Source organism: Xenopus laevis, chromosome 3S, assembly GCF_017654675.1.
Source record: "Xenopus laevis strain J_2021 chromosome 3S, Xenopus_laevis_v10.1, whole genome shotgun sequence".
Lineage (NCBI taxonomy): Eukaryota > Metazoa > Chordata > Amphibia > Anura > Pipidae > Xenopus > Xenopus laevis.
Genome location: NC_054376.1, coordinates 105,098,243 through 105,121,297, shown reverse-complemented (window position 1 = coordinate 105,121,297; position 23,055 = coordinate 105,098,243).

The following is a 23,055-nucleotide window of genomic DNA, read 5'->3' as shown; positions in this document are numbered from 1 at the left end:
TGTCTATAATGTCCTCTAATGTCCTCTAATGTACTTGTAAAGTGTAATCATGTCCCCTTGCAAGCGCCTTTTTTCCATAGAAAACAACCCCAACCTTGACAGTCTCCCCTCATAATTTGTCTTTCTTCCATCTAACCACCATGCCCCACCTATTCAATGAAATGTTTCAGTCTATAGCAGGGTTAATGGTTAATTGCTTCTATGTTGAATAGCTGCTATAATGGGTGAACACTGATAAGCTTCTGAGAACCCCCAGAGCATTTTGCTGCTGAAACAATGGGGAAAAGGCAAGATCTGCTTTTGAAACTATGAATTTCAGTCAGCATTAGGCAATTTTTTCTTGCAGAATGCTGAGTGTGACATATTTTATGACTGCAATCTTGATATATGCACAGAAGTTAAAGTGTTTGTGTGTTATAATGTGGCAATCTGTTCTCTCCCTGCCATGTTGCAATGGGTGTCACGTAATTTATAATTTCAAAGGGTGAGGTCTAATGTACCACAAAGCTGTCTATTAGACACTCCCTGTTGGCCATTGAGGGTAAAGACATTTCTATTTACAGGGCTGCAGAATACAAAGTGTTGTTTGGGACCTTGTGTCTTCTGGTTAGGTGCTTTAGTACCCTATTAATTAGATGTGGACGCTCAATAGTGAGAAAAACAAAAGCTTTTCTATAATTAATATTCATTTAAGTGAATAGTCTTAGTGACTTTCCAATCTAAGTAAAACAAATATACTTCAATTGAGCCTTCATTCAGGTTCGGGTGGCCATCCTCTGAACATCTCGCACAAAGCTTTTTTCCCTCAAAGCAGCATGTAAAGCAGGTCACTCACCGCTCACTCTTCGTGGTCTGGGTGCACTTTGGGTGCTTTGGGTCAACGCTCCTTAAAGGTGTAACAAAACATTTAAACATGAAAAAAGTATTAAAGGAGAACTAAACCCCTCCCTTAAGAGAAAGTCCTCATCTCCTTCACTACATGCCCCCCCCCTCCCTGATTCCTCCCTGTATGGTCCATTACTTGAAAAAAGTGTCCCACACACAGAGTAGCGTAGAAGAGATCATGGGTGCCATCTTCAGTATCTTTGGAATCTTCAGGTGCTCTTCTTACAGAGCTTTCTGTTGCATGCACAATGGGTAAAAATACCAGACTGACCCCAACTGCACATGTGCAAAAAAGCTCAGTGTCTCTGGTCCCTTACAAGAGACATCCAAAGATACAGAAGATGGAGTCCATGAGCTTCATACATGGATATATCTGCATTACATACAGGGACATTTTTTTTCAAGTTATTATCTATGTGGAGAGGAAGGTGGGCAAATGGAGGGAAGGGGATAGGGACTTTTTCTTAAGGGGGGGATTAGTTCTCCTTTAAGATTATTTTTTGACTAACATGGATTCTTAGCTCAGTTAGCTGAGAAAGCTCCTTTACCTTCAGATATAAGATATTGTTTTATTATTATAGAGAGAAAGGAAACCAAAACTCCTTAGAAAATGGTGTACCCATGTTTCAGAGCTTTCTGGATAATGTGTTTCTATATATCTCACACCTGTATAGGCATGCATTTCAAAAAGAAATATACATTCTTCCTTTGTCCCTTTCTTGACTTCTTGTGGAAAATGCACAAGATGCACCATTTAAGCAGCACTGCTGGAGAGGGAAGGTGCATGATATGTTTCAGAATTATCTGTCACTTCAGTGTACAGCACATTCCTGGTGCCCATCCTGCATGTGACATGTTGGCCTTTTCTCAGCTCGGGTGCTTTATCCTGTGCTATGACAGTGTCTGGAGTCCTTGTTCTCGACCTTTGCAGATGTTTATCTGTAAGCCGTCTCGTTAGCACTGTGTTTATCTGCGGTTACTTGACTGTTATTGGTGTTACCATGACACCACGATGACTAATTTTGCCCAATGTTCCTGCTTCGGCTGCATGCATTCTATCTGTACATAGAAACAAGCAAACAGCTGTACAATGAAGCACAGCTTGGAGTGCAGTGAGATGGCTGGTTACAGGGAATCACTTACAGTATATATATGGTTAATGAAGAGATCACTGCTCCTGAAAGATGAGCTAATTATCATTATATTAAACTGATTTATATATGAGGGAACTAAACAATAAGATGTTGCGCTGATATTTAACTTTAGTTTATTGTGCACAACAGCATCATCGTGCCATCCTCATCTGTTACCTGGTACAGCATTATTTGGCTTTACGGATGTTCCAGAGATACATCTCTCAGAGAAAGGATCAAGTAGCTCAACTCATGTTTTAATTCTTGAATTCTGTAACTTGGAACCTCTGTCCATAGCTAGCCAGACCATGAAAACACTGCTTTACCAACATAGGTTACAAGTTGCAAGTGCAGTTACTTTTGATCAGTCTTCTACCAGTTAGAAAATGAAAGTAAAGATCTGGTTGGATGCTATGGGCACTGATTTTAAATCAACCCTACGTCCCCCATCAATTTAAACATAAACGTAAAGGTTAATTTACTTAAAAAATGTCATCATTAATTGTTTATAAATTGTGAAAACTTTGTCCAACATGTTTTAGGAGCAAAGATTTGTGCAGGTAAGTGAAATGAGATCAAATGGGCACAGCTTCTAAGGTAGGGACAGCATTCAGGTGAGACATACAGGACCTTACATTCTGCAGGAGGAACCAGCAAATTGGCAGACTGCTTTTGAATAGATGAGCACAAGTAACTATGTAATTAAGAATGAGCATATTGTGAATTTCAGTTTATTGGGCATAAACCTGCATTCAGTGCTTGTGCCTAGTGATGTAGAAATCGTAACAAGCCCTAAAGACATTGAGACCAAGTAGATCTCACAACCTATTGTGTTGGGGACCTCTGGGGGAGACCTCTGGGGGAGAACTGCAACTGCCACTAGTGATTTTGTTGACGTCGGCAAAATTTCGCAGGCAAATTTTTGTGGTAGATTTGCGAATTTATTTGCCGGTGGTGAAAATCGCAGATTCGCCGCAAATTTGTGCCAGGTGAATTTATTTGCCCATCACTACCTGTCACTCATTTTTAGCCAGTTAGCTTTTCACACAAGTTGGCTCATCTTTTATGTCAGTATGCTCATTTATTACTAACAGGTTAGCAAATAGCTTTGAGCAGTCTACTACAGGTAGAATAATGAAAGCAGCCTTTGATTGAATGCAATATCTGTACTCCTCCAATGCAGAATGCACAACAGCATCATGATGCCACCCTCATCTGTGGCCTGGTCCAGGACTTAAATTTCTCAAATTAATAGTTCAACTCATGTTTTAATTCTTGAAGTCCATTAATATTTTTGGTGCCAAACTCTAGGGGACTTATTTTTCTGGTTGAGTTTTTAAGAGGTTAAATCAAATTGTTAGAGAAAAAAAACTTGTGTTTTTTCATATTTATTATACTTCAAAGCTGCTAAAAATCCAAATCTGAAAATATTCCAGCTAAAATCTGTTGAAGTCATGTTAAAGTCAATGGCAGATATCCCTTTTAAAACTGGAATATTTTTTTGCCTTCATGATTTTAGAGGGGTTTGGGCTGGTTTTCTATTATTTATTTTTTACTGTTTTTCCAAAATCTAAGTTTAAAGTTGAATGTTCATGTCTCTGGTGTTTGAGTCTGGCAGCTCAGTAATTCAGGTGCAGACTCTGAACTGTTACAAATTTGCAACATTGATTTAATGGAGTATTAGCAACTATTGTATCAATTCACAGTTGCCTGTAATGAAACCCAGAGATTCTGCTCAGCAGGGACAAAGATAAGAAATGTATCAACTAAATGTATCCATTTAGAACAGTTCACAGGGTCGGCGACCCCCCCCCCCCGGAACTGCTTTAGAAGGTGAAAAATAACACTTTACACTTCAATAGTGTAAAAACGGTCACACATAGAAAATGGAAAGTAATTGGAACAAGTTGTTATTTGAATATTGCAAGATCTATTGCACATACGTCTGTGCCTTAAATATTAGTGGCAACTTGTCTTTTGCACTAACAGCAACAAGTAATGTACAGTATGTACCATGGCTCTGCTTTCTCAGTGTTGTCCCTAGAACATTAGGAATGAAGCTAGCCTTTGAACTCTGTACATTTCTAACCAGGATTGCAACATTGATATAACTCCCTTGACAACATTTAAATATCTCCCTATGGCCATATGTGTATCTATCAATCACAACCCTCTCTTGCATTTGGTATATTACACAAGGACTATTACAAAAGTATATTTCGTTAGTGTCATATCACGAAACAAATATTGCAAAGTAACCAGTGTGTTTGTGTGTTAGCTAATACTGCTAGTACTAATGAAATAAAAGGAGCTCTGAAGCTACCCTTGAATAAAAGAGAAAAAAAATACTTAAAGTGATAGTTTATCCCCTTGTTCAACATGAGTTTAATGAATAGGGTTTGTGTTTTCTTTTAATCGCAAAAAATCTATGGTTTTTGTAATTTTCTTCAACTAAACAGGGCAAATAAGAAATGTTTGCTCCTATCAAGGTACCCGTATACAAACCCATTACTTCACTCTTTGTGACTGTTTTGTTAGCAGGAGTCTGTTATGCGGGTGGATTACCTGTGCACTGGTAATCTAATTATTTACCTTGCAAGGACCAAACATGGAATAGCTTTATTTTCCTATGTTCAAGTAATAACAAAAACCAAAGGTTTTTCATAATTGAAACAATAAGTATGTTCAGCACAAGTCCTATCCATTCAATTCGTGTTGAGTAAGTGGTATACTTACCCATTTAATTTTGACATTTTTCCTCACAAGGAAACTTCGGGCGACTTTCGGAGATCCGAAGCGATTCGTATGCCGTCCCGCCGGCGATTCATATTCTTGCTGGCGGGAAGGCATTTCGGGGAGATTAGTCACCTGCAGTAGAGAAGATTTGTTGCTGGGCAACTAATCTGCCCGTCTGCCACCACCCTTAATGTAAAACCCAGTAACCGAAATTTTGGCAAACTGAATCTTAATCTTAAAATGCCGACCACAGAGTCTAATGGGTCCAAAAAAATGTTGCCTATAGACTTCAATGCATTTTGGTGAATTTTCACCATTTGGCAAATTTTTGGTGTAGCGAAACAGATCAGATTCGCCCATCACTACATGCTACCTTGCCAAAGGAAAAAACACAAAAAAACTAAAAAACCCTCTGAGGGCATCACAACAATATATTATGAATTTCTTAAAATCTTTCAGTTAAAATTCTAGGGAAAATTGATTGGTAATCATTTGTAAGTCTATGAGCAGAGAGGGTTAGCAGTGAGGAATTCCCATTCAGCCTTCTGTCCATACAATATGCATTGTCTAGCAATAGCTGTAACTGTGTATGTCGTAGCCAGAGCTACTGTATATATCAAAGTCTCCTTCAGTTCCAAGTTCCTGTAAAACTGAGAACATATATGACGATAGTAGAGAACATCATAATATCTGGCACTCTAGTGGAACAAGTAAGTAGAACTACAATTGCCCAGAGCAGGTGAAATGTCTCTCAGTGTATGGGCACCTTAAATGGAGCTTACAATCTAAGTTCTTCACTTACACATTAAGTAAAGGGAAAGCAGAGTGCCCAGAGGAAAACCATTCCAGGTTGAAATCTAACTGAGGACCCTATAGCTACAAAGCAGCAATGCCAAAGGCTCATTCCTGCTTGTAAAAACAGATTTAGAATTGATAAATAATTGGTTTAAATAAGAATTGGCATACACTAAGAACAATATATCTTGAATATTGTACAGTAATAAATGCAAATAACACATTTTTTATGTATCATAGATGTATCATAAAGCTGATGCTGATCCACAATGCTCTCTCTATTTGTATCACCTGAAGCTAAAGGCTCATGTCTTCCTTTTTTTCCTCTGCTTTATATTAAAGGAAATAGTGCATATTGTAATGTAAATATAGAGAGATTAACATTATATATTAATTTATTATTTTAGTTTTTCCCATAAACTTTTATGAAGGAGGTGTTACTGAGTTAGCCTACAGTGATAGCTGCACCTAAACTGTCATTGCTTATGTGGTTGTCTGGCCACAAGCTTCTTATTTATTTCCCACAGGTCTTCTTAGTTTTTCAGTCCCATTACAAGAACAATCATTATTATTTATAATTATATATTGAGAACAGGGGTGTGGTATTATTCCACTGGGGTGTGACCAGCCGAACCTGGACAAAAATGGCATTTGCCATAGAAAAGTTAACTCCCTAGGTTTAGTCATAGACTTTACAGGCAGATACCATAAATCTCCAACAGTATAACATTGTACTATACACAATTCTGCAGGGAAATGTGTGCGTGGCCCTTTAAAGAGGCTGATCACCTCTATGATAAAGAGAGGGACAATTTGCAATTGGTCATTATTTCTTATTATTTATGATTTTTGCACTATTTAGCTTTTTGTTCAGCAGTTCTTCATTTTGCAATTTCAGCTGCTATCTGATTTACCCTCCTTTTCAACCAGGCAGCGGTTTCAAAGAGAGACTGGAATATGGATAGGATCGGCCTGTATATAATTCAGAATCGAATTACATTTTAGCGTCACAGAGCACTATTTTTTTTTTTTTGAAAGCATTTGAAAGCAGGGAAGATTTAAAAAGAAGGCAAATACATACCTCCCAACTGTCCTGTTTTTAGAGGGACAGTCCCGCTTTTGACAGCTCAAAGTCCCTCATTTGTACTTGGAAAGTCTCGTTTTTCTCTGCACTGAACTGCCAGAAAAAGAAACAAAGTTTCTAATTTAATTGGCTTTTGGCAGAAAGCCCAGAACAGCCACAGCTGCATATAAGATACTTTTGTAAGAATTTCGAGATAAGCAAATAAGTAATTGTAACAATATAAGATAACAGAAGTAATAGAAGTTAGACTGACAGCTTAAAGGCAATTCACCTTCATTAGCAAAACTGTAATAACGGAAAAAAAACACAAAAATATGTTGAAACTTTCATAGCCTGACAAATTTTGTAACATGACCATGGTAATTAGTGTGGCCACAAAAATGGGCATGGTCAAAAAATGTTACTTTTTTGTCCCTCTTTTTTATTTCCAAAATGTTGGGGAAGTATGCAAATAATTGAATTGAAAAAAAAATAAAAATGAAAAGCAATTGAAAAGTTGCTAAGAACTGCCAATTCTATAATATAGTAAAATGTTACTTAAGGGTAACTCACCCCCATTCTTCAATACACCTTAGTTTTTAATAGCTCATTTCTATAAATGACAGCTTGCACAAGCACCAATAAACAGTGTAAGATAACAGGACAGTTGCTTTAAACTTAAAAAGTGTAACATTTGCAAACTATGCTGATTCTAATATACCAGCCCAGAGAGGAGCCAGTTAATTAGCAGGACACAGGCCCCATTCTGTGCTTCCTCTTATGTAAGAGCTTAGCTTCTGTCTGCACACACATTCCTAACAGACTGCTCATCTTACTAATTAAAACCGCAAGCTGTTCCTTTGAAATCAATTCCCGGGGGCATAATATGTCTGTACAAATCAGCCATTATAAACACAGGGCCCTGTGCCTGTTCTGCTGTTCCTGGCGTTCAGTTGAGGACAACTCAGTGCATCCCCTGGTGTCGATTTTAGTGTGTGAGCCCGTCACATGCTTCCTGGGCACAACTGCACGGAAATGGAGAGCAATGGGCTTTAAAAGCAAAATAGTAATATAACTCCCAGTCAGAGACAGTGACTGTTTTGTATGAAGTGAAATATCTTATTTGCACAAACAAATATTCTTTTACAGGCAAATCAAACAACAGACAACTGGCACCAGTGACTGAAAATACAAGATGCTACAAGTACTTTCCATTCATTGGTGGGCAGTATCTAAAAGAAAAGATTCTGGAATAAGGGCCCTTACACATGACACGGGCTGTTTTACCTGCACTCCCCTGCGTTGCTCTTTCTTCCATTCAGTCGCAGGGGAGCGCAGGAATAGACGCACTCAATTATTGTGAAGGGGGCTGTAATCACACAGACGCATGTAAGCGGCAAAAGCAGGTGGGATGCATAATTGACTGCGTCTACTCCTGCACTCCACCTGCGTACAGTACAGCCCCCTTTACAATAATTGACTCCCCTGCGGCTGAACGGAAGAAAGCTCAATGCAGGGGAGCGCAGGTAAAACCGATCTATGTTTAAGGGCCCTTAGTATGTTTTAAACCCTTGCTCACCACAGATTGAAAATTCTGCAATGCATAAATCAGGGTTGAAATGTCAACGCTGAAATGCAGGATTTAGATTTAGATTAGATTAGAATTTAGATGTCGTTGTACAACAACTCCCCTGGCTCTACTCTATACTCATTATGGTTAGCATTATGGTTAGTAGCAGCAGGGTGGCTGTAATCAGTGGTGTAACATCAACGCCCTGGGCCTCCCTGAGAATTTTTTTTTCAGGGCCTCCCTATCCCACCCTGTGTGGGGTTGCATCAACGGTGACCCTCAGTTTTATGGGGTCACCTGTGCCCCCCATTGCGGCCACAAGGTATTCTACCCAGTTTTACCAATAGCTGTAAATGAACCTTCATTGTGTCCCTTGTTCAGAATACTTCTTATTATGCTTTGTGTGCATCACAAAGACCATCTCTCACTGCACAGAACACTGGAGAGCACAAGATATCCTTTGTTTTTGCTTCTGTTACAGGAATGTTTTTCCTTCAAAATAAATGCAAGGGTGGACAAGGTGTGAATGCCCTGGGCTTTCAGTATGGGGAGCAAGTCCAACTGGGTATGTTTGGCAGGCACAGACCTGACCAAACCAGGATTGTATTACATAGCTCATCACAGCTGTCTGGACTTCTGCTAATATTTAGAAGGGAAAACTGTATGTGCTCATAGATTAACTAACATTTTGCAGAATGATAAAGGTTTTGCTGCATATTATCAGTTATATGCTGTATATTCATGGGAAGCAAAGCAGCCAAAACTGAATCTTGCCTCTAGCTGACTGCAAAAAAATAATAATCTAAATAAGTACTGTTTTACATATAGTGGAACTATTATTTATTTTATTATTTGGATTTAGCAGTCATATATTGTCACTTTTATGGAAAATATTATAGAATTTAATTTAGGTTAGTATGGAATGGAATATTCTGGTATCTGTTTATGACAATGTTTCTCTGCATTCCCATACAAATATATATACAGTATATAGGTACAGTATGGGGGTTATTTACTAAACTCAGAATGAAAAAATCATAAAAAATGTTTGATTTTTTTTATTATAAAATCAGACTTTTAAAAAATCACAATTTTTTCTGGATTTATAAAAGTCTGAGGATGGAAAAGTCTGAATCAGAAAATCCGGCGTCTCGGGGTTGCGATTTAAGTGAATGGGAGAAGTTTTTTGTTGTGCACTGGGTTTTGTGCATGTTTTTGGGTGAAAAATCCAAAAAAAATCGTGAAATCGTGATTTTTTTCCCCGAAAAGCTTTTCGGAAAAGTTGTAATGATAAATAAGCATAAAGAACCCAAACGGATTTGATCAGAGTTTGCAGCAGAACATGTTGAGATAAAATCGGACTTTGATCAATAACCCCCAAGTGTTGGAGGGTTTTTTAGTGTAGCTGAACAGTATTATTAATCGCCAAACTTTCCCATAAAAATAACATTGCCAATAGCTAAATTGAAGTTAGGGGTTAAGAGCAAATTATTTGCTCAGTGCTGAAATCATATTAGATGTGATTTTTTTTTTTTAGCAGTGTTAACATGATGTCATGTTTTTACATCGTTTTCTTCGCCTGCAATATTTGCCTGCTTCTTATGAACTGTCAGTAAAATCCTTGACGGGCGGCTTTACGATGCCTTTGCTAATTAGAGGACATCCTGGTGCTGTCATTTTTCCTGTGTCTCTCAGTTAATGATGTCTGTTTCATTTGGAGGCATAATGGCTGTGCTGGCGTCTAGATCATCCTTAGATACACAGCAGAAGTTTAGTCTCAGCTGAGCAATGTTGAGATATGAGAAGAATGTGGGGAGGACCCTTAAGAACACAGCGTTCCTTCCTGAGATGGGATATTGACGTCATCTCAAACTGCCTCAAGCTCAGGCAGGAAACTAGACTCCCACTGTGACTCCCCTTCTGCTCGAATGGTTTGTTTTCATGGGTCTGACCGCAGAGAACCATATTAATTAAAGGGAAACATTCTTAATTATAATTTCCTATCCTATGAGTACAATGCACATTCTTTTACAGAGACATATATTCCTTCGTACAGTCACTGATTACAGCCTTATAATCTCAAAATGGGAATAGACCGTACAATACGACTATTCCCCAATACAACTTCTGAAAACAGAATACATCATTATCTTAATTTCTGTCAAAACATGAGCCTAAGCACAAAAGTTATACCCTGTAAATGACACGCTCAATCCCTGATCCCTTTATTGTGCTCTGCTGATTTGTCGACATTCGCAGTATGTTTGATGTTTAAGGAGCAAATGCCATAAGAATAAAGAATGCTTACATTTGGGACCTGTTATCCTGAATGCTCGGGACCTGGGGTTTTCCGGATAATAGATCTTTCCATAATTTGGATCTGTATACCTTAAAGGGATACTGTCATGGGAAAAACTTTTTTTTTCCAAATGAATCAGTTAATAGTGCTGCTCCAGCAGAATTCTGCACTGAAATCCATTTCTCAAAAGAGCAAACAGATTTTTTTTTATATTCAATTTTGTACCTTTTACTGAATTTAAAATAAATGATGCAAAAGTTAGGAGACAGATAGTTGAGGGAGGGGGATGTCTACATGACTGCCTTACCCACTCCTCATGAATACAGTGCTACTAAACACATGCAGTGCTTTATTCATGGGGGAACACAGGTCCTTGCGCTCAATTCTGGTACACAAAGACCTGCGTTCATGACACGTTGTATCTGTTCTCTGCACTGGCCAAAAATGGGAATATTTTGGAAGTCAAACAATCCAGAGGCACACAGAACTGATGCAAGCAAGGAACACCTTGAACGTTTATTGCGGAATAGCAGTGCAGCGTTTCAGGTTAAGGCCCCTTTATCAAGCATAAGGATGTGAAGTGCAATGGTTGGTTAATGCATATAATGTTCAATTAAAGTCCAATGAAGTGAATGTCCAATAAAGTGTTAGTCCATGGGTCATGTGATGCGAATAGAAAAAAAGGTTGAGAAAAAGTTCCAGTTACCTAGAATCAAAAAGGAAAATTGTACAAGGTAAAAAAAGTTTTTTTTTTTGAAAAAAAATTATGAAACAAGCTTATTTCTGAAAAATTAAAGGATCCTTTGTGTACAAAAAACTATAGGACGCAAGAACTAAGAACAATCTACACATTTTATAGTTCACGTGTCTTACCCTGCATGAAGATGAAAGGGAGGCCTTATACATTTTTCCCTGTCAAAATATGCAGAACTATGTTTCACCTGCAAAAAAAAAAAATATTGCACGTTTGGTCTTGGTCCAAAGTGATTTTTTAAAACTGTCAGATATCGATTGGGGAAGACTGTTGGAGGGCCTGCTGGAGGGCCCCTGGCTGTTTTTATCGGCCCACCTTAACTCACGCCCCATAATCTCTTTAAAGCACTGTGGAATCTGTCAGCAATAGGCATATACAAGAGAATAATAATGAATTTAATTCATTCAATAATACTGTAAGAACAACTGACATGACTGAACATGCTAAAGAGCTTAAATGTCTTCCATTCATAAGTATTTTTATACATAAGCCTTATGATGAATGGAAGTCTTTTACACGAGCTAAAGCAGTTTTGACTGATTCCTGCTTTACATGTGTGTTGTCCAATAGTGATGGGCGAATCTGTGGCATATCGATTTGCCAAATAATTCGCAAAATTCCCACGAAAAAACAGGCGGAAATTTCGCAAAACGGCACCGGTGTCTCGTTTTTGATGACGGCGAAAATGCGCCGGCATAAAAAAAACGGACGGCAGCGTCCATTTTTTTGGACGGCGGTGAATTTTTGTCGGTTTCGCAAATTTATTCGCCTGCGGAATTCACCGCAAATTCGTGCCTGGCGAATAAATGAGCCTATCACTATTGTCAAGCAATTTTTGTCTAGACTCCCTATACAAAAATCTATCCTCTGATACCCTGCCCTGGTCACATATTCACTAGGGGGTGATGGCAAAAGTTAAGTAATTGTCAGTGGTTGTGTAAATATATGTTATTTAAGCCCCACAGCAATTTCAATTTAGTTGACTTATTCTACCAGGATGTATTGAAATTGCTCCGTAATTAGGATTTCACTGGGCACCCTACACTACTGGCCCCCCCCCTGCAACCACAGGGTCTGCTACCTCTAATTGTCATTAAATTTAACAGTGACAAGTAGTTAAGGAATCTGACAGCTCTGACCAGTCATTATTTTGGGGGTCTTAGATACTGACTCCCTGGAAATCTATAGATTTTAAACAATTTGAACTTGCCTAACAAATCTATCAGACTTCCTAAAAACCCTTTCTCCTAATTCAATTCCATATTTCCCCAAAGATGTGTTTTATCAGAAGGACCATTCTCATATTAGACATATATCATTTCCATACATATATTTATGCTGTATATGAGAAAATGAGATGTTTAATGTAAGATATATTTTAATATATACAGGCAATGTTCAGGAGCATAGTTTCCCTTTAAACGCTTCTTCTGCACTTTAGTAGTTTGTAACCACCATTTTTAAATTGAGCACTCATGTATCTTGCTATGATTTCTGAATATCATAAACAACAAGACCTTTTATACTATGACCAGAGGCAAATAAGTTAGGGACCACTGTATGGGGTTTACCTTGACGTGGTACGGTGGCTTATCAACTTTATGATCATAATTTTGTAACTAAAAACCCCTGTTTTTGTAAACACGTGCACTTGCATTTATACTGAATTACTTAGACAGGGGACCAGGGAATGTGCATTGATTAATTGGCCAAATCAGTAGCACTTCCATTGTACTTAAACACCTTAACTTAGGAGTGCACCCACTCCATATGCATAAAGCGGGAAAACAAAAGCACAAATTTCTAGCTTTCCATGTTTTTCTCTATCTGCCTTTATATAGACTTGTACACAACTGATTTAGCCAGAGGCAATGTTCCATCGTGAAATGACACCTGGGTGCAATAAAGTTTGTTTTTTAGCATCATATGCTTTAAAAACATGGGGTTGGGCAAATATTTCATTTGTAAAGCTTTCTTTTTATGTTTATTTCATCTGCCGTGTGTTTAGTTTCCAGTTTCCAGTTTATTTCTCTACACGTAAAACCAGTCGCTGAAGAACATGTTGTGAAAAGATTATTTGCAACAGTCATAAATATTTACAAGGGAATTAGCATCAGAACAAAACTGCAAGCTTTATTTCATGGAAATAAGTAAAGTAAATCATATAGTAAAAAAGATATAAATCAAAAACAAATACATAAATATTGAGAATTTAATATTTACATTAAGAAAAAACATAGGGAAAATAGTGCCCAGGATGGCTTTGGGCCTGATTGTATCAGGCAATAGGAATCTATTGGTGGCTCTAAATTCAAGCAGTGCCTAGATTTGGGTCTAAATATTTTTACTAGTCTTTATTTGATACAGTATATATTAGTGTGTTATTACCATGAGTAGTAAATCACAGTTATACAGTGCCCTCCATTATGTTTGGGACAAAGACAGATTTTCTTTAATTTACCCCTCAGTGTAAAATTTTAAATCAAACAATTAAGATGTGGTTAAAGTGCACATTCTAGACTTTCATTTAAAGTTATTTGCATACATTTTAGTTTCACCATGTAGAAACGACAACACTTTTTATATATATATAGTCCCACTCATTTCAGGGTACCATAATGTTTGGGACAGTGTAATGGTAGGTATATTAAAGCTGTCATGTTTTTTTTAAAAGATTTTCTTTATTAACTTTTCCATTATTTGTAGATTAGAGTTAGAAGAAGAAAGAAAGCTAGAGAAAAGAAGAAGAACAAAGATGGGGTTTCCCATTTCACTGTCTCAGTTAAAGTATAACTTTTGGCAATACAAGAATGCCTCTTATGATCTGTTGACCGGACCAGTTACTGCATCATCCAACCAGCGGTACCAGATTTTATAAGAATTTTCAGGGCAGCCCCGGGCTAGACCAATTTCTGTCTTGGAAGCGTGTCATCAATTAGTTTTATCCAGTACCTCAAAGTAGACGGTTTCATGGCTTTCCACGTCAGGAGTATTGCTTTCTTGGCATAATGAAAAAGCTGGTGGAGGCATAAACTGTCTCTCGACGGTAAAAGTAAATCTCCAACATGTCCCTAACATGTTCCTAACATGTGTCCAACATGTGTCTAACATTCGGTATAGCCCCGAAATGGGTGAGGTTCCTGTTGCCCCAAAGTGGGGACCATTTAGACCATTTGGCTCCCTTCCGGTACTCTGCAGTCACTGTTCTGGAGAATATTTGGATCACAGATTTCATATTGGAGGTTAAGGGAAAGCTGTCATGTTCAGCACTTTGTTGTATATTCCTTGCATGCAATGACTGCTTGAAGTCTGCGATTAATAGACATCACCCAGTGCTGAGTATCTTCTCTGGTTATGCTCTGCCAAGCCTCTACTTCAGATAACTGCCATATTCAGATAGCTGTTGAAGCAAGCAGATCCAAATTCAAATTAATCCAACAAGTACCTCATTACAGCACAGACCTAACTCATAGTTACAAAGCTCAGTTGGGTTGAAAAAAGATATATAAGTCCACCAATTTCATCCCCTCCAGATGAAACCTAGTGTCCATACATACACTCACACTGATCCCTCCATACACCCACATAAACTATATACCAATATATATTAATTGTAGATTTAGTATCACAATAGCTTATGATATGATGTTTGCCCAAGAATCATAGAAGCCCCTTTTAAAGGCATTAACAGAATCAGCCATAACAACTTAATCCGGCAGTGCATTCCCCAACCTCAGTGTCCTCGCTATGAAGAACCATCTACGTTGCTTAAAATTAAAGTTCTGTGGCCTCTGGTGCTTGATCAATTTTTTGGGGAAAAGATCTCCTGCTATCTGTCTATAATGCCCTCTATTATACTTATAAAGAGTGATCATGTCCCTATACAAGCATCTTTTTTTTCCAGAGAAAACAACCCCAACCTTGACAGTCTACCCCTCGAAGCTGGCTGTTACGTCATCCAAGGGGGCCCGCACGCTGATTATGCCGGCAAACTGAACACCTCTACACAGCGGACGAAGTTCTGTGGAGTTGGGAACACCTACGGAATGACTTTTATATGTGCAAACTTCAAGATTTGTTTATGCTACTACGAGTGGAACAGCAGCAGCAAATATCCTTAATGCAAGCAAAAATTTAAAACGTCTGGGAGTATAAATATTTGTCAACACAGGCGGTGGAGTAATTTTATGCTGGTAAATGGTTGTAGGGTAATTTAACCCCACAGGTGAAGAGACACTATTAACCCTTAGTACACACAAGGGTCTCCTATACCTAATAAGGAAATACTACACTATATATTGTTATTTTTTTATCTTGTTTACCCCGAGCTTTTAGCGCTGGTTTATCTATATTTTTCATACTCCAGATGTGGCCTAACCAAGGACTGTAAATAGGCAAAACTACGTTTTCATCCCTTGAGTTAATGCCCTTTTTTATGCAAGATATTTTATTTTATGCTTAAGTTGTTATAGGGCCACAACAACAATGGGTAATCCCCCCCCTGAAACTACTACCTCATCAAGAGAGTGACTTTGTTCAGAAGCCTACCCCTCAGATAGTCTGTGAGCTTCTGAAAAGTTGAAGAGGTAGCAGTTGGTAAATGGCAAAGTGTATGTTTTGCAGTAAAATTGGAAACCATTCAAAATCTCTAGTTAAATCAAGGACCAATGACATTTTTAAGAATTTAGAATATAGACAGTTTTGCAGTGGTTGCTAGATGCAAACATGCAATCAAATGCTTTCTAGAAGATCTTGGTTATCAATGCTGTGACTTGAACCCATATATAAAAATCCTGGGGTCCTAAAATGCTGTGATCAGAAAAGCCACTCCTTTAATAAATATATGCAACTGACCTGTAACTTGTTTATGGTAGTGTTTGCACAGTCTACCCTCAAACCGCTGATCTAGTTGCTCAGCATGTTGCTTATCAGTGTTTATTATAAGACAGACAATCAATACTATAGAAGAACTATTCAAAATAATAATAATTACATTATGAATTACCAGTAAATGAGTGAAAATTTGAGTTTAGGATGAACTGCATTTTAATTTATAAAAACTGAACAAAATTCAAACATAAGATTTATAAATGAGTAACATTTCAGCTATATATTTGCCTTAATTTCTCCATGCTCAGCCTGGCAAATAATCAGTGCTACAGGACACAAATATGTGACTCTTGTGCTTATATTCCATTGTCCTTAGAACAAATTGTTTTATCCACAGTGAGGTAAGCCTCTCAGTAATGCTGTCACTGACATTTATATGAGGAGAGTGTAATCCAGTGGGAAGAGCACTAGAACGGTAGAACAAAGTTGTGATCTATATCAATGGGTCATTGTTTTTACTGGACTGTAACACATATAAGGAACTGAAATTCAATGACACAATTGCAGAACTCCACAATGACAGAACAATGGTGTAAACATTCCCACAGGACCACAGTTACAATTGTAGAACTGAATGTGCATTGTAGCTCTGCTAATATTATGCAATGGGGTATTCCGTGATCGCTGCTCTAAATGGTCTTAAAGAGCCACAAATATTTTCAAACTCCCACGCATTAATTACTAATTAAGGCAGAAATATATAGGGTTTATGTACTATATGAAAAGCATTTGAAGAGATTGCTTGACACTTCTGCTTGACACTTTAGGGTTGCTAGCTTCATAGAGCTATAAAATGTATCACAGGCTGTAATTTTAATTACAGAACTTAGTGGGAAATATCCATTTTTAAAAGGGTTGGTTTTCACACAAACATAGCTTTGTGTATTTTCCTTAAAGGGACCCTGTCATGGGAAAACATGTTTTTTTAAAAACGCATCAGTTAATAGTGCTACTCCAGCAGAATTCTGCACTGAAATCCATTTCTCAAAAGAGCAAACAGATTTTTTTATATTCAATTTTGAATTCTGACATGGGGCTAAACATTTTGTCAATTTCCCAGCTGCCCCTGGTCATGTGACTTGTGCCTGCACTGTAGGAGAGAAATGCTTTCTGGCAGTCTGCTGTTTTTCCTTCTCAATGTAACTGAATGTGTCTCAGTGGTACATGGGTTTTTACTATTGGGTGTTGTTCTTAGATCTACCAGGCAGCTGTTATCTTGTGTTAGGGAGCTGTTATCTGGTTACCTTCCCATTGTTCTTTTGTTTGGCTGCTGGGGGGAAAAGGGAGTGGGGTGATATCACTTCAACTTGCAGTACAGCAGTAAAGAGTGATTGAAGTTTATCAGAGCACAAGTCACATGACTTGGGGCAGCTGGAAATTGACAATATGTCTAGCCCCATGTCAGATTTCAAAATTGAATATAAAAAAATATGTTTGCTCTTTTGAGAAATGGATTTCAGTGCAGAATTCTGCTGGAGCAGCACTATTAACTGATTCATTTTGAAAACATTTTTTTTTCCCATGACAGTATCCCTTTAAGCAAGTGAGCACCAGTTGTGTTGGCCATGCAGTCAGCACAGGAACCTGCAAAAAAGACTTACGCTTATACATGATTTTTAACTCATGTAACATGTGAGTGAGAATTTTAACTTAATTTCTTAATAAAACTATATTACACTATGATCTGTTTATACCCCTGTTTTGGAGCCTGAATGTTGATTGGGGGAGGATACCGACTACTGTACCGTTTGGGGAAAAGTAAAGGATATATGGGTACCATAACTACATGTGATAATCCAACTTCTATCTTGTAAGTAGGCAATTTAGCCAAAGTTGGTGAAGGTGCCCTCTGGGAAAGCACATAAAGCCAAATGTATGTGACACTGGAGGAAGGATTAATTTAGAGGAAAGCATATACAGAAATCCACTTCATCTTTCCAAACACTGGGTGTCCCAAAAAAATCAAAAATACTACACCATATTTTCTGTTTTTGTTTGTTTTTTACTCTCTACGTTTGCTTTAGGCGCTGATCCAGTTGGGAAGTTGGGAAAGTGGCACATGGTGTAAAAGAGCATTTGTCCAATCAAAGTTGCAGGAATACAGCTAGAATTCTAAACTTATTGTGATGTTTAAGCAAAAGGGACTTTAAGCAAAAGTTTTATCAATGTGGAATCAATTTTTTGTTGAATTAAACACCAAGAGAGGTCATACAAAATATGAAAGTGCACAAGTGAGTTTCAAGTATCCCACTCATTCATGAACCTACAGTATCTGACTGGAGTTCTTATCAAAAGTTGTCGGCCATCTGATATTTCCAAGCAGAAGAATGTTTAGTAGAGTCACTTTACTTGTTTTACTTGTCAGCAGGAACTGTAGACTAAAGGTTCACTCCTTTACATTACTTTACTACAGCAGCTCCCAAACTGCACGGTTGATCCGTCTAGAGAATATGCTCTAATGGACACTTAAAGCCCATCTTACAGTAAACATGCAAATTAGAATGAGATATAGGGGTAAAGACTTATTTGCTATGCTGTATATTCCTAGGACTGTAGGAGGGCAACTTTTTCGAATAAATGTTGATATATTTGTGACTAAGCTATAAGCTAATTGGGGCCTGGATCAAATAGGGGCTTGAACCAAAAGAGACTGAAAACCTCTGCACTAACATATAAAAAGCCCACGCAGGTTCACTTTATTGAGCCGAAAAAAAACATTTTAGAAACGAATAAGTAGCTTTCGGTTAAATCACATTCAGCAGGTATTGCTGTGAAAAGTGAAAGGCTGACCATACTCAAAGTCCCTTTAAATCTATACCGGCTTACTTGCATACTTTAATAAGTTTAATCTCCGAAAGCAAAGTCAAAGGCAGGTTAAAAAAATCAGGAACAGAAAAAGGAAGGAGAATATGAAGCAACAAACAACACTTTTAGCAAAGGGCTACATTTTTAGTCATGGCATTTGCTAGAAAAGCAAAATTCAACCCACAAGCCTTTCTAGACCACAGTGGAGCTAGAGAAAAACACAGGGGGAATTCATTAAAGGAGGAAAACTCATAGCAAGAAAGAGTTGTATAACAAAGACATCTCCAGCTTTATTATGAACAAAACAAGCAAACAGACCCCACTCAATTGGCATAAACAACATCAAGTAGTGCCACCCATTTGTAACCACAGAAATAAATGTCTTGTTTTTTTACACAAAAGAAATCCCAATGTTCCGAAATGTTTGCTACACCAAAAGGCAGCACAATGGTGGTATTTGTATAGTTCATATGGGGATTTCTGTTTTCTATTCACATTATTAATGCCTCTACGACATGAAAAACATAAGAAGTCAAAACTCTTTTGAAATATGTCTCATATAGCTTTTTGATTAAAATAAGTGTATTAGTACTTTAGGTTCCATGTCAGTTTGATTCATTTTGTAATTTGTGCTTGGGACCTGAAGGATGTGGGTACTTTTAGGGGCAAATTCACCAAGGGTCGAATATCAAGGGTTAATTAACCCTCGATATGCGACTGGGAATTAAAATCCTTCGACTTCGAATATCGAAGTCGAAGGATTTTAGCGCAAATAGTTCGATCGAACGATCGAAGGAATAATCCTTCGATCGATTGATTAAATTCTTCGAATCGAACGATTAAATCCTTCGAATCGAACGATTCGAAGGATTTTTATCCAACTATCGAAGGATTATCCTTTGACCAAAAAAACTTAGGCAAGCCTATGGGGACCTTCCCCATAGGCTAACATTGGGTTCGGTAGGTTTTAGATGGCGAACTAGGGGGTCGAAGTTTTTTCTTAAAGAGACAGTACTTCGACTATGGAATGGTTGAATAGTCGAACGATTTTTAGTTCGAATCCTTCTATTTGAAGTCGTAGTCAAAGGTCGAAGTAGCCTATTTGAAGGTCGAAGTAGCCCAAAAAACACTTCGAAATTCGACGTTTTTTACTTAGAAACCTTCACTCGAGCTTGGTGAATTGGCCCCCAAATGTATATCCCACCTATTACCTGTTGCTGAACACTAACTTGCAACATGGACCAACATCAATTAAAAAAAACAACTGGATGGAAATCCAATCAAAGAGGCTGAAACAGACTTAAATTGTGCAGCATCCCTAGCATCATAGGAGGACTATTATTATATTTCCATTTTTTGCAGGCAAGTAGTGGGAGCTTAGGTTACAAACAATAGCTTCATGTACCCCTATATTAATGAATACCCAGAACAATTTACAAACAAAGCTCCCGGGTTTAGGAAATTTCCCCTCTTCATGCAGAAGTAGTTTATAAGTATTGTTGCAGAGCCTAAAAGCAGGTGGAAATTAGTGATGGGTGAATTTATTCACCAGGTGCGAATTCGCGGCAAATAAATTTGTGAAACGGGTGCGAAAATTAAAAAATAAAAAAACGGATGCCGGTATCAAAAACGAGACGCCGGCGCCGTTTCGTGAATTTTTCGCCGTTTTATGAATGTCGCGGGAAATTCAAAAATTTTTCAGGGAAGCAAAAACGGCCCAAATTCGCCCATCACTAGTGGAAGGGAGATTCACAATACAGATTTTGAGAAGATTTGATTGTTAACTGTATGAGCTGTTAGGTCTTTGTAAAATAAACTGGTTAAACTACAATTTACATGAAAGTCTGCCTTTTTTTTTTAATAGAAAACAACTTGGCTTATTTACATTTTGTTCAAGAAAGGGGTGAAAAAAAATCTAGATCATTATCCAAAAATAAAATGGATCTTAGCCACAACAATAGAACTGCAAACCTGTGACAGAATGGTGTTACTAACAGAAATGGAATGTTGTTGGCTTGAGCCTTGGAAGCAGTGGGCTTTTTTTTTTTTTTGCCTAGAAAGCTATTGTTAAATTCCTGACACATAGATTCCTCTTGCAGTGTTTGTGCTATTACTGTTGACTTAAAACAAAAACATGTGTTTCACATTAAATAAAAAAATGTTAATAATGTTTTCTCTTGTCACTGGAGGGCTATATTTGGAATTCAGTCTGCTCGCTGCCTTAAAATAGCTTTTGTTGTACCTTGAAATCTCTGATAGTGTTTTGGCCAAATGGGCAGCTTTATTCTGTGATAGTACTGGTTTTAACAAACGGTTTCCTCTTACCTTATTTAGTTATCCTGGTGTTGTTTCTGCCAATGTCTACATACAAATATATTAAAGGGATCCTGTCATCAGAAAACATGTTTTTTTTTAAAACGCGTCTGTTAATAATGCTGCTCCAGCAGAATTCTGCACTGAAATCCATTTTTCAAAAGAGCAAACAGATTTTTTTATATTCAATTTTGAAATCTGACATGGGGCTAGACATATTGTCAATTTCCCAGCTGCCCCTGGTCATGTGACCTGGTGTTGCTGTTGCTTTAATGAAGCTTGTGGCAATACATCCATGTATAAAAGTGCCAAATGAGCCAAGTCAGAAATGTGTTTGTCCTTACATAGGATCAAACAGATGGCCCCCTGAGTTGATATCTGAGTCTGAACTTGGTCAGATACTGATCGAGAAGGCAAAAACAGATTTATTTAGTACTTTTCTCATGAGTTTACACAGACCTATCCGTGAGATCCAATCGCTGTGCTGAACAATCAGGTCAGCGCAAACTCTGGAAATAACCTGTTTGAATGGTGACTTGTCAGATGAGCAGATCTGCCATGTACAGCGAGATTCAAACTAACCAGAACTACCTTCATTTAGGGAAATATAAAAGGAAAATAAATGTACATTCATTCAGTTATCACATACTTTTCAGGAATGCACCAAAGGACAGGCCTATATAAAGAGTGGCACATTCATCATGAATGCAGAATTGTCAGTAAATATATAGACACATACAAATGCAGCTATTGTTTTAAATCTAATGCAATCACTGACAAGCCTGTAAGAACCAGAACTCCACAGACTCTTCAGTGCACAGGTTCTTGTGCTCCATGCAGGCTCTGATCTCAGGGCAGGGTGCAATGTGTAAAAAATGTGGAAATCTACACCTATGTTTTGCATTTTGAACCCACCCTGCCATCAGAAAATGAGCCCAATATTTCACTACAGAAGCAATTTCCCTCCAGATGGAAAGTCGGACAGAATCTGTATCCTCCACAAACATGCGCCCCACAAATTATCTGCTTCTATGACTTCTAGGGGCCGATTCACTAAATTCGAGTGAAGGATTCGAAGTAAAAAAGCGGCTACTTCGACCATCGAATGGGTTACTTCGACCTTCGACTACGACTTTGAATCGAATGATTCGAACTAAAAATCTATTCGACCATTCGATAGTCGAAGTACTGTCTCTTTAAAAAAAACTTCGACCCCCTACTTCGGCAGATAAAAGCTACCGAAGTCAATGTTAGCCTATGGGGAAGGTCCCCATAGGCTTGCCTAACTTTTTTTGATCGAAGGATTTTCCTTCGATCGTTGGATTTAAATCCTTCGAATCGTTCGATTCGAAGGATTTAATCGTTCGATCGAAGGAATAATCCTTCGATCATACGATCGTAGCATTTGCGCTAAATCCTTCGACTTCGATATTCGAAGTCGAAGGATTTCAATTCCTAGTCGAATATTGAGGGTTAATTAACCCTCGATATTCGACCCATAGTGAATCGGCCCCCTAATATTCTTATATTTAACAGTAGGGAGAACATTACCTTCATATATAGATTATTCACTGCATAATCATGGGCTTTGTTTCATAGGTGCTGAGCCTAAACGACAGCATTTACATTCCAGCAGTATTAATGAAAGCCACTATATTGCCAGGCTGGGAAGGGGTGAGGAATAGAGACATTTCAGAGGTGATGGAAATTTCCTTTCCTAATAACTGTGGTGTAGATGGAATATTCAGTGCCACTCATCAGATCTTAAATAAGTTGCTAGCACCTGTAAACAAGTTCTGACTCTTTTAGTTC